The 11,729-nt window shown below is 35.3% G+C and overlaps 1 long non-coding RNA gene across 1 annotated transcript; it reads right to left on the reverse strand.

Moving 5' to 3' along the window:
• Positions 1 to 3,997: 3,997 nt before the first annotated feature.
• Positions 3,998 to 6,779, reverse strand: LOC149269630 (uncharacterized). Its single transcript, XR_016269124.1, has 2 exons — positions 5,176 to 6,779; positions 3,998 to 4,692 (listed from the first exon to the last, which is right to left on the reverse strand). It is a non-coding gene; the product is annotated as an uncharacterized LOC149269630 (long non-coding RNA).
• Between the last annotated feature and the right edge of the window lie 4,950 nt (positions 6,780 to 11,729).

Raw genomic sequence — 11,729 nt, forward strand, 5'->3', positions numbered from 1 at the left:
TTAGAGTTGTGTGTCTGTGTGTGTTGTGTGTGGGCGTGGGTGTGGGTGTGGGTGTGAGCAAACTAAGTTACGCCAACTAACTAGTAACTCTATAGATTACGCACTGGTGCAACAGTGAGCCCCGAAAGGCAACTATCACCAAATACAAAAAGCGAATATAACAGCGAAAAAAGAGACAGAGAGAGAGAGAGAGAGGCAGAGAGAGAGAGAGGGAGAGAGAGAGAGAGAGAGAGAGAGACAGAGGGAGAGAGAGAGAAGTGGAAGGAGAGTTCCTGCAGTCTCCCCTATCCAGTTGCTATAGCTAGTCCCATTGCCATATTCTAGGCGCTAAGCCCATCATCCATCTGGCGCTTAGCCGCGCTGCGCATCTGTTTGCAGCAAATACCGTCAAAAATAGTTTTGCAGCTTTTGCTCTCGCCAGCGCCGTTTGCTCTGCGTGGCAACGTTTTATTGGCGCAAACAAATAGCTAACGAGTGAGGCTGGCTTTTTTAACTGTTTTTTTCTGGTTTGCTTTGTATTATTTTGGTTGGGATACCCACTATTTAAATGACTTTGCCACCGTTGGCCATTTAACCAAATTAACAGTTACTTTGTTAAACTGCTTTTACTGAATTTTTTTCTTTTAACTGCCTTGGTCAGCGAAATGCCATTATTTTTATAACGCTTGCTGTCAAAAACTTAAAAAAAAAGAGTGGAAGTATATAGTTAAATGAAAAAATAAAATATGTTGGCTTTCATCTAAAAAGCAGTCAAATCCTTTTTCATTTTTTATTGACACACATCAGCGCAAAAGGCAACGCGAAAATGTTTCCAGATTCATTTTCAACTGAAATTCGACATTGAAAAAATATATATGTATACACATACATATTTATGCGAATTTTATTTAAATAAAGTCCAATTTAAATTTTCTTTGAATACTCATTTATTTAAAAGTAATAATTATAGAAGTTAAAGAAAAATTTAAATTTTTGGTTTTTATTTATATAAATACTGTTTAAAAATTTTATGATAACTATATAAGTATTTCGAAATTTTCTCAAAAATCCGTTTTTAAAATATATTTTCCGTAAAAATTATTCATCAAAAATAAAATTAAAAAAAAAAAAAAAATATTATAAAATCAAACCTATAAACTTTTTTGAAACATCCTTGACAAATAAAAATGCCAGATGGCAGAGAAGCTGCAAAAGTAGAAAAAAAAAAAAAAAAAAGTCCGAAAACTGTATAAAAAAAACTAAATTTGTTCAAATGCAACTATGGAAACTTTGAAATTGACACATTCTGATGGATGCTTTGTGGCATTTTCCGTCAATGTGCTTCTGTGAGTGAGTGAGTATGTGTGTGTGTTTGTGTGTGGGAAGTTGCTTTTTGTGCAACACTGTTGATGTGTGAGCGCACAAATTTAATAAAAATTGTGGAACCCGCACGTCATTCATTGGTAGCGGCTCATTTGAGCCTTGATTTAAATCTGAATCTAAAGGCATAAATATAGCAATTTGCCATCTAATGCAATATGTAAACGCTTCGCTTGATAAACGCCACAAGACTAGACACTAAATACATTTATATTTATTTGTATATACATATATATTGTACGCTGTATACATAAATTTCCATGTGGCTTCGCTTCCCCGTCTTTTTTGTGGCTGGTAGTTTCTACTAATAGACCATTGTTACATATGACGATTTATTTGTTTATGTGCTTTTTATGTGCGAGCCGCGTCTGACGAGGCGCAGCCAGGGCTGCCAAGCTGACACAAGAATATGACGATTTCGATAATATTTTATGTGGTCTTTGCTTCGACTGCTACCAACATTTCCTACAGCTACTTGGGCGTATACACTGCTAAGAAGAGTGAGAAGATTTTGTGTGCAGTTACGTTAGGCGATAACGGGATATAAATATGTTTATACACATATGTCTGTAGATATATTGATATTTATATTGATTCTCGAAAAGCATCTGTATCTACCTGGATGTATTATTTATTTGAAAACTTGGATATATTCATGTATATTATCACATGTATATGCATTATCATTATTTATCTTAACATTATATAGTCACTTATCCAATAGAAAATAATTTTATCTTTTTTAGCTTTTAATAAAGATATTTTTGTTTTGTTCTTCAGCTCTGTTGACTTTTCTTCACCTGGAAAAAAAAAATAAAAAATAAAAATTAAAAAATTGTTTAAGACCTTTAGAACATCTTGACTTTAGAGTTATATAGTTTTCTTTTTTTATTCAAGGACCTGAAAAAAGTTCCCTATCATATGTTGAGATGCAAAACATTTGTTTTGCATTTAAAATATTTTATTAAGTTATTCTATTATTTATTATTCTATAATTTAATTTTAAATTTAGTTTAATATATATTAAATTGAATTGAAATAAAAAATACATTCTGTATTACATATACATAAATATTATAATACTTTTATCTCATATTTTATATGTATCTTTAATATGTTAACAATATGCAATATGCACATAGAGTAGATGTAAAATATATAAGAGATTAAAATAAAAATGGCTAATCATTTATATTTATGCGATTTTTAATATATAAGATATTAATTTTATATCTACTCTATATGCATATTATCCATTTTACCTCTATTATCTCTTAATCATCTATAATATATTTTCGCCCTTTCATATATCTTTGGCTGCTTAGGGCATTCAATCTTCAGTTTTGCCTGAGATAAAGGTTCGCTCTTGTTTTTATTGCCTGGCGATTACGAGAGTCAGTTTTTGGCTGGAAGATCTCAAGAAATATCCACTGGCGCTGAGCACAAGCAAAAAACAATGGCCCCGAGCTGAGGCACCGTTAGGCCGTTCGCCCTATCAGTGGCGCAATTTTAGTGTTTGGCTTTGGCCAAGAATTTATGGTTTATGGCATTTTGTTGGTATTGTCAAATTACATGTTTCTTCTTATTGTTGTCGCTGCTCGTCTATGCATGTGACTGGGGGGCAGAACCTTTGTCTAAGTGTGTATTCAGGCGTATAAATTGTCAACACATATAGCAAGACATGTGAGTGTGCGTGTGTGTGTGCGTCTTATTCTTGGTACATTTTACATTGGAATTGCTCTTTGATGGCTGGCTCCTTGTTTATTTGTTTACATTTTTGCACCCGTAAAAGCATATCAATGTGTAAATTTTTATCCTGCTGCTGCAGCAGCCAACAGCAATAACAATCGGCTATAAAGTAGAAATTATACCACAGATTATGATGGTTATTGGAACTCAAATTGAGGCAACAAAACATTCATTTATAAATATAAATTGAAAACAATATTGTGGCCATTTCACAGGCCTACAGAAAGAGATATAGATAGCGACAGAGATGGAGATAGAGAGTGACAGAGAACACACAATATAAATTGAATATGTGGACTGTGTACGCCATATAAATTTCAGTTTATTTTTGCTGATTTTCCCAGCTGAGCTTAGGGCATCAAATCAAATCGTATTTATTTACTTTACAAGTGCAAATTCGGAATTCAAATTGCAACAAATCTGATATCAAATGGTATAAATTATAGAGTTTACAAGTAAGCAGGGGAGGACTAATTTCAAATTAGCTTTTTATGGTAACAGCATTTGGGCCTCTGGCAAACCATCTGACCATCTATAGATTTTAGCCCACATATCAGCTGGTCCTAGCACTAGAAGTAGTAGAAGCAAATCTTCCGATATTATTAGCTTACATTAAGTCACCAATATACATACACATGCACACAATTAGATATAAAGAGCAAAATAAGATAATTGTGTCCTTAGTCATAATCTTTCAACTGATGATTAATGAATAACTGATAATTAAATGAGGGATTAAGATTAAGCTATATCAAAAACATTATTTTTTATTTTTATTTATTTTTATTTTTAATGTCGTTAATAAGATTAATATATGTATTCATAGATAAAAAAAAAAAATAAATATTAATGTTGTAGTGTGGAGTCGTGATAAGTGGGGACACGTGGGTTTGATTTTAAAAATTATTTATTTTGTGCCTTGAAAGATGGCGATGTAATTTGTACTTGTACACATGTCAAAAGGGCGTTGAAAAGTCAGAGATAAAAGCCAGGAGAGGCAAGTGACGAGAGCCAACGGTTGTACCATTAACAGAACGCTGTTAATTTACATCAACAGAGTGCTGTTAATAACACAGCCGGGCTATGTGGGGGAGGAGCAATCCTGTTAATGGGATCTGGCATTAACATACTCCCCCCCTTGCAAGGATTGCAAACATGGCTGGTGGACCTCACGAGTAGGAACCCGAAAGGACCCGCCAGTATTCTGGGCCATTGGATGACCGTCAGTGCTGAGGACGACTCCCGGAAAGATGACGTGAGGATACCCGTCAGCCCCCAACACAACGAACACCAGACTGAGTCGAGCCCAATTGCTGTCGGCGAACGTGATCCCGGATTGGCTGCGTGCTCGATCGGCTGAATTGGGGTCCGGCAATTGACCTGAGGGTCCATCTGGAGGAGGGCATCGTGAGAGAGCTCCGATGTTTTGGAGCGGAAGATTGCCGTGCACACTTTTCCCGGACCCACGCTGGTGACGGATAGACCCATGGTCCTTGCCAATGAAGCGTGGATTATTCTGCACGCGCGGCACCCGAAAGAATTGGTGCCGGCTGGTTTCACAGATTGAGCGGACAGCGTCGGTGGCTGGAAAAGAGAGATGTGCAGGGCGGTGAATGAATGAACAAACTAAACAAAAATTTAATTAACCTAATTAGGAGAAATTAAGTTTGAATTAAATTTGCTTGGATAAGCGGACAAAAAAGGGATACTTTAATTAACTTAATTAGGATAAATTAAGTTTGAATTAAATTTGCTTGGATAAGCAGACACAGTAAAGGAATAATTTAATTAACTTAATTAGGATAAATTAAGTTTGAATTAAATTTGCTTGGATAAGCAGACACAGTAAAGGAATAATTTAATTAACTTAATTAGGATAAATTAAGTTTGAATTAAATTTGCTTGGATAAGCAGACACAGTAAAGGAATAATTTAATTAACTTAATTAGGATAAATTAAGTTTGAATTAAATTTGCTTGGATAAGCAGACACAGTAAAGGAATAATTTAATTAACTTAATTAGGATAAATTAAGTTTAAATTAAATTTGTTTATTTTAAATAAATACCCAAAGAAAGGAAAGCAAACGAAAACAGTAGTAATAATGACGTCACAAAGTAGGTCACCGAATATTCGTGCAATATATTGATCAAGAACTATCGGCTCGAAAGTGTGGCGGTCGGCGATAGTGATCGGGGAGGCTGTGATTGTTATCGGTGACAACCACAGCTGTTTGAATTCCACGCGGAAGAAGTGCACATATTTTGTTTATAAAATATAAAATTTTTGTGATTGCGGAAAGAAAACAATAAATTTGTGAACAAGAAAAACAACAAGTGTTTTTTTTATATTATTTTTCTTTTCATTTTATTTTATAAATTTTATCATATTGCATATGCGCACATATGTATGTATGTCACAGATATTTTTATGTATGTATGTGCGTAAATGTAGATGTACATACAAAAAAGTAAAAGCAATAAATGTGCATAATAAAAAACCCAAAGGATATTGTTGGTTATTTTATTGTTCTTTATTGAAATCTGCCAAGTGTTGTCTTTATGTGAAGGTGGACTTTATGTATGTGTGTAGAAATTAGAAGTCGGACGAACGAAGATCTTTTTTATGTACATACATACATGCAAATGCAAGTAAATCACCGGGGAAGTAACGTACATATGTAATTATGAATACAAAGGATATTGTACGGATGTTATGTACATATGTAGTTAAGAACACAAAGAATATTGTGTTATATTTTAGTGACTTGCAAATGAATGAAGGAAATGTGTCGCCACAGGGAACTTGAAATTTAATAAGCTTTAAGTAATGGTACATGTGGGACCAAAGTGGACTATATGTATGTATGTATGAATGTGCGTACATATGGATTTAAACACGAAGGTGATAGTGTAAATATATATAATAAAAAACCCCAAAGGATATTGTTGGTTATTTTATTGTTCTTTATTTAAATATACCAAGTGTTGACTTTATGTGAAGGTGGTCTGTATGTATGTGAGTAGAAATTGCAATTAAATTTGCATGATCGGATTACAATAAAAGCGGACGTGAGTTTACTACAAAACACAAAGGATATTGTGTATTATATTTTAGTAAAACGTAAAAGAGTTGCTCGTGCAAGGAAAGTAATTGAACAGCTTATTAAGTGTCTAAATATATAAGGATATATATATATGTATAGGCATGTAATCGGTGAATAAGTCGCAAAATTAGTACATACATTTATATGTATGTATATACAAGGGAATATGGCGGATCAGAAGTGCCAGTGAGATATTAATGTACTATTTTACGGAAGTATGGGATACTTATCTCGACGGCCGTTGGAATGCTGATTTGATGGATGTGGATGAATATCCGGCTCGAAGGACCAAATGTTGTAGTGTGGAGTCGTGATAAGTGGGGACACGTGGGTTTGATTTTAAAAATTATTTATTTTGTGCCTTGAAAGATGGCGATGTAATTTGTACTTGTACACATGTCAAAAGGGCGTTGAAAAGTCAGAGATAAAAGCCAGGAGAGGCAAGTGACGAGAGCCAACGGTTGTACCATTAACAGAACGCTGTTAATTTACATCAACAGAGTGCTGTTAATAACACAGCCGGGCTATGTGGGGGAGGAGCAATCCTGTTAATGGGATCTGGCATTAACAATTAATGCAATTCATAAAGCTCATAAATATTTGATATAATCTCTTTGCTTTTCTAAAATTTATTCTGCAGCTCTACCTTAACTTCTTAAAGCATATTTTGTCACCTTTTGCTTTTGTGTTTTCTTTAAGTTATTGAAACAGCTGGCAGACAGGTGCCATAAAATATGCATACGAATATTAATGGGCATTGCAACAATTCATCGTTATACGAAGGCCTTTAATCAGCAATGCACACACACACACACACACACATGTATACATATAGATACAGACGGCTTGTGCTCACGTAGAGTATGATGTGCATGACTTGGCTGCACATCTTCACTCTCTTTCTCTGTCTCTCTCCCTCATCTTCTCCTCTCTCACTCTTTCTCGCTTGGCAGTCCACTTTACGCTTCCCTCGACAATAACGTAATCACATGCATTTCCGTTGCATACTTCCAGGCGCCCGCCCGGCTCGTCTTGATACATTTGAATGCTTTGGCTGCAATAAATTTCGACATTCACTGCAGTTGCACGCGGAATTTGACATTTACTAATTGCTGCAGAATGCAACGGCAGCCAGAACAGGAGACAGAGCCAGGTGGGCTGCAAGTCGGCCGGAAAACGAAACTCTGGCAACATTTCTAATCAATTTGTATGCTGGGGCAGACGGATGATCTTGTCATCGGTAAAAAAAATAATTAATCAGCGCTCGTCATCTGCACTGATGCAGCATTTGTTGTTGCTGTTGTTTGTTTTACTGTTATTCAGATTTTTGTCAAATACCCTGTACGAATTTCGAACGAGGGTTACTCAGTGCTCCTACAATTAGTATTACAGCTTTTGCTATTATAGTTTGCCAGCTCTTCTCCCACTACTTAAGGGTTCGATATCCTATTCAAGTTGCATTGTCATAGAACTTGTCTGTCATCTGAGTCTATGGTATTCTAATGGTCATTCCTCTTCAGCATCTGCATTCAAATGTATTTTTCTTTTGCTACCAAGCGTCGTATCACTTTCGTAAATTGGAGTTTGCTTCGCTTTTCTTCTTCTTTTTCCCTTTTTTTTGTTCTTCATGCGGTACAAGTTGCATTGTTGTTGCTGTTGTTGTTTGAGTGTTGGTTGCAGCGCCTGGGATGCTTCATGGAAAAGTCATGCATATTCATTGTTTACTTGCACAAACTAACGGCACACAACGGGCGCAACGAGCTCCACAAATACCAACAACAACAACAACCACAGCAGCAACAACAATATAGACAGCAAGAATTTCACCTGATTTCTTTTCAAATAGCACAGAACGAGTCTCCCACTTAGCCCGGCTGTATTCTGCCCCACTCGCTTGCCTTATTTCAAATTCGTGCAAGGACATCCTACTTATATATGCAGTTCCTATTCTGGTATATTTAGCTTTGTTCTCTGTGCCCAGTTGTCACACACACACACACACATATTCTGCCATTTACCGTTATTGGTTTCAATTAACCAGCAGACGGAAAGGTTTGTTCGCTTACCCTCGCTCCATACGGAAAAATTGCCTAGCAACTTTTGCATTGTATACCCTATAACTATTAAAGGTATGTAAAACGGAAATGGGATTTATGAACGAGATTATGAATGCAAATATACATAGATTTCCGACAGATGAATAGATAAATACATTTTTCTAGTAAATTCTAAATAGAAAGGCATGAATTCCGAGCCCGGACTTTCTGATTCTGATTTCTGATTCAAATACAGACGACTTAAACTGCATTCTGACTCCAGAGTCTTAAAATATATAAAGCTGGCTATAGGGCATCTCTATGCCTATTCTCTACATTGACACTCCTAATCGCTTGAGCTATGCTGAAATCATTTCCATTTGAAATGTTCTCAGCTCCAGAGTCAAATGGTAAAAATGCTTAGCAGTTGCTGCCCAATTAGTCCTAAGGGCCTCATTTCAATTTGTGGCTTGCCAATTCGTAATCGCACAATCGTCGCAGGATTTCAATTTTACACTGACTTACACTTAGATAATCTTGATGGGAGTGTAGCTGGACAGCTGGGAAAAGCAGTAAATAACTTTCTATATGACATTTTAATAACTTTATCGACATGGATGCAAGCTTTAAAGTGGTGAGATCTACATTGATCAACTCTAGTCCAATTTCTTGCCTTTTACTTCCAATAAAATACTTTTTATTCAATCACATATTTTTCACATTAAAAACATATACAACAAATAATTCATGTATTTTTCTTTTACTCTATTAATATGGGGTTCGGGTACCGGTTCTACACTCAATAAATATATATATATATATAAAAAAAAAAAAAAAAAACTGTTAATAGTTTGTTATAGTATTATGATATTCCATAGAACTACTACTTTAACTATTATATAATATCATATACATTTCTTAGTACTAGACCGTATAGGCATTAGTATAAGTAGAGGTATAATTAGAAGTAAAAGTATGTCTATTACAATACTTTCTCAGGCCTTGCTCAGCTGCCTGCACATAGAGCATACATTTGCGCTAGCCACATACATTTGGGTGCTCGGGCCGTGGTCGCTCACTCAGATGCCACATACAAATGACTAATTAAACATAATTAGCAACTATTAACAAGCCAGCCCCGCAGCGTTTAGGCCAATTCCGAACTGTAACAACGACACACAGACACACACACGCCTCGGCGGGCATTGAATTGGGTCCCACAAAAGGGACGGCAAAATCAAAGCAAATCAACAAGCGTGGACAGCGGACAGGCCACACACACATACTAACGCACTTATGCTGACACCCACTCACACACACACATAGATACACAATAGCCACTTGGACCCTAATAAGTCAACTGCAATGCATAAATTTAGGGGCATTGTGCGTGGCGTTGCTCTGTGGGTCTGCGAGGTGTGCGTATGTTTGTGTGTTAGTGCTAGTGTGTGTGTGAATGGTAAGGGGATGAATCAGCACGTGCTGGTCAAGTGTTTGCGCTTGTGACTTTGGCAAATAGCCGGCAAGAGTTTGGACGCTGGCATTTCTTGATTGACAATGTGGTTGGCTCTGGACTGTCGGTCTCCAGGCCCGTACGCTACACTACCCACACTCGCCACGCCCCTACCCCAGACACTTGACTGGCGCAAATTTGGCAATACAACAAATGCTTTAACCTTTGGCAGGCCGCACACATTTCAATTGTTGTACAAAATTTGTTGCATGGCCAACAGAAGTTTAGCATATATATGTATAGAGACATAGAGGGTAGATTTTAAATACCCTGTATGTATGGCCGAGAACGATAAATTTCTGCTTTGAGTTGTTGTTATCAATTTATAATCACATTCAATTTACAACCATTAAATTGAGTATATTTGTAGAAATATTATTAAGATATAAAATTTGAATACTTTTTCACGAATGGTATGCCTGAGAAATACAGGCATAGATCACCTAATACCGATATTTATCGAAAAAAGGTCTCTATACCCTTACTATATACAAAATCAATCTCAATTTATATATATCCAACATATTAAAGATAAACCCATTTATAGAGTATCTACAAGAAAAACTCCTATTTCCAGCAGAATTACATGTTAAATGTATGTAAGCGTGTATCAATGACTGCCTCGGGTTAGGGAAACATTAAAATTGATTGCCTACAGGCATTTCGGACCCTGCTTAAGCCGTATAATAAATTGTGGCTCCGGGCTTAAATGTCTTCAGATGCTCCTTCGCAGCTGTCGAGGTCATCAGCAATGCTGATGTTTTGATTTTCACACTTTGTCCTTAGCATTGTGACAGGAGTTTTTGATTCAGTTGGCTAATTTTTCGATTCTTCAACAATTTCCTTTGGGCATTGAAAATTCGAGCCGTAATGGCAGCCAATTAATACAAATGACCAAAAGTGGGATATATTATTTATTTGTTGAATAAAATAATTTCCTGTTGTGCTTAAGCGCTTATCAATTACGTTCGAGTTTCTAATCTAATGCATTCTAATCCTTTTAAATGGCAAGCGGATATTAATATCAGCAACAATTTACACGTTAAACAGCACACATACACACAGACAAAAACAAACACACACACGCATATTAATACTCGTTAGTGCCTTATGCGAAATTCAATTTAAGATTGTCCTGATAGCCATTTCAACACATATACATACATATGTAAAATGCCCGAAAAATGCTCATAAAATTCTACAAATTTTTCAATATGTTGGCAAATTGACAAATGGCGAACTCAGGTGAGAATATGAGTTTATGACTTGAGCATAAAAAGGCTCGTAAAACGGTTTCAATTACCATTCGTTTATTGTTCGTGGTTTGACAGCAGTTTGTGCCAAGTTAAGACTACATTTAGTATGTAATCCCAGCCAAAAATCAGCTAAGTGCTTATGTTATTAGAAGATGACCTAGGTCTTGGTAGATCGGTTTCGGCTTATATATTGGGGCAACTGATTAAGGGAAATGTGCGTTTGAGTACTTTGGTGGAAGGCTTAAATCTATCTTAGTTGACGAATAACTAAAAATTAAGGTTTTCTTTATTATTAATAAAAATAAATATTGATAATAATTAAATAATAATAATTAAGAATTGAAGCTCTAAAAAAATTGTTTTCTAATAGAGTTTAATAATATTTTTAATAATATAAATAAATATTTTTAATTATTAAATCTATCTGTCTTAAATGAGTTTTTTAATATGTAATTTTCGAATACTTTATTTATAATAAAAATAGGTATTAATAATAATGAAAAAATGTTATTGATTCTATAAATTATTTCTAAATAATTTATTGTTTCATAATCTGGCTTTCTATCATTAAGAAATTCGCTAAGACTTTTAATTTCAACTGATATCTAAAACACTAATTAATCAAATATAAACAATACAAATGAGATTGTTTATATGCCATCGAATTGTGTACTAAGCAATCGTTGTCTGTCTTAATTGAACTCAACTCTC

The sequence above is a fragment of the Drosophila arizonae genome, chromosome 3 (assembly GCF_054131065.1).
Source record: "Drosophila arizonae isolate 15081-1271.41 chromosome 3, UAZ_ARI_1.0, whole genome shotgun sequence".
NCBI classification, from domain to species: Eukaryota; Metazoa; Arthropoda; class Insecta; order Diptera; family Drosophilidae; genus Drosophila; species Drosophila arizonae.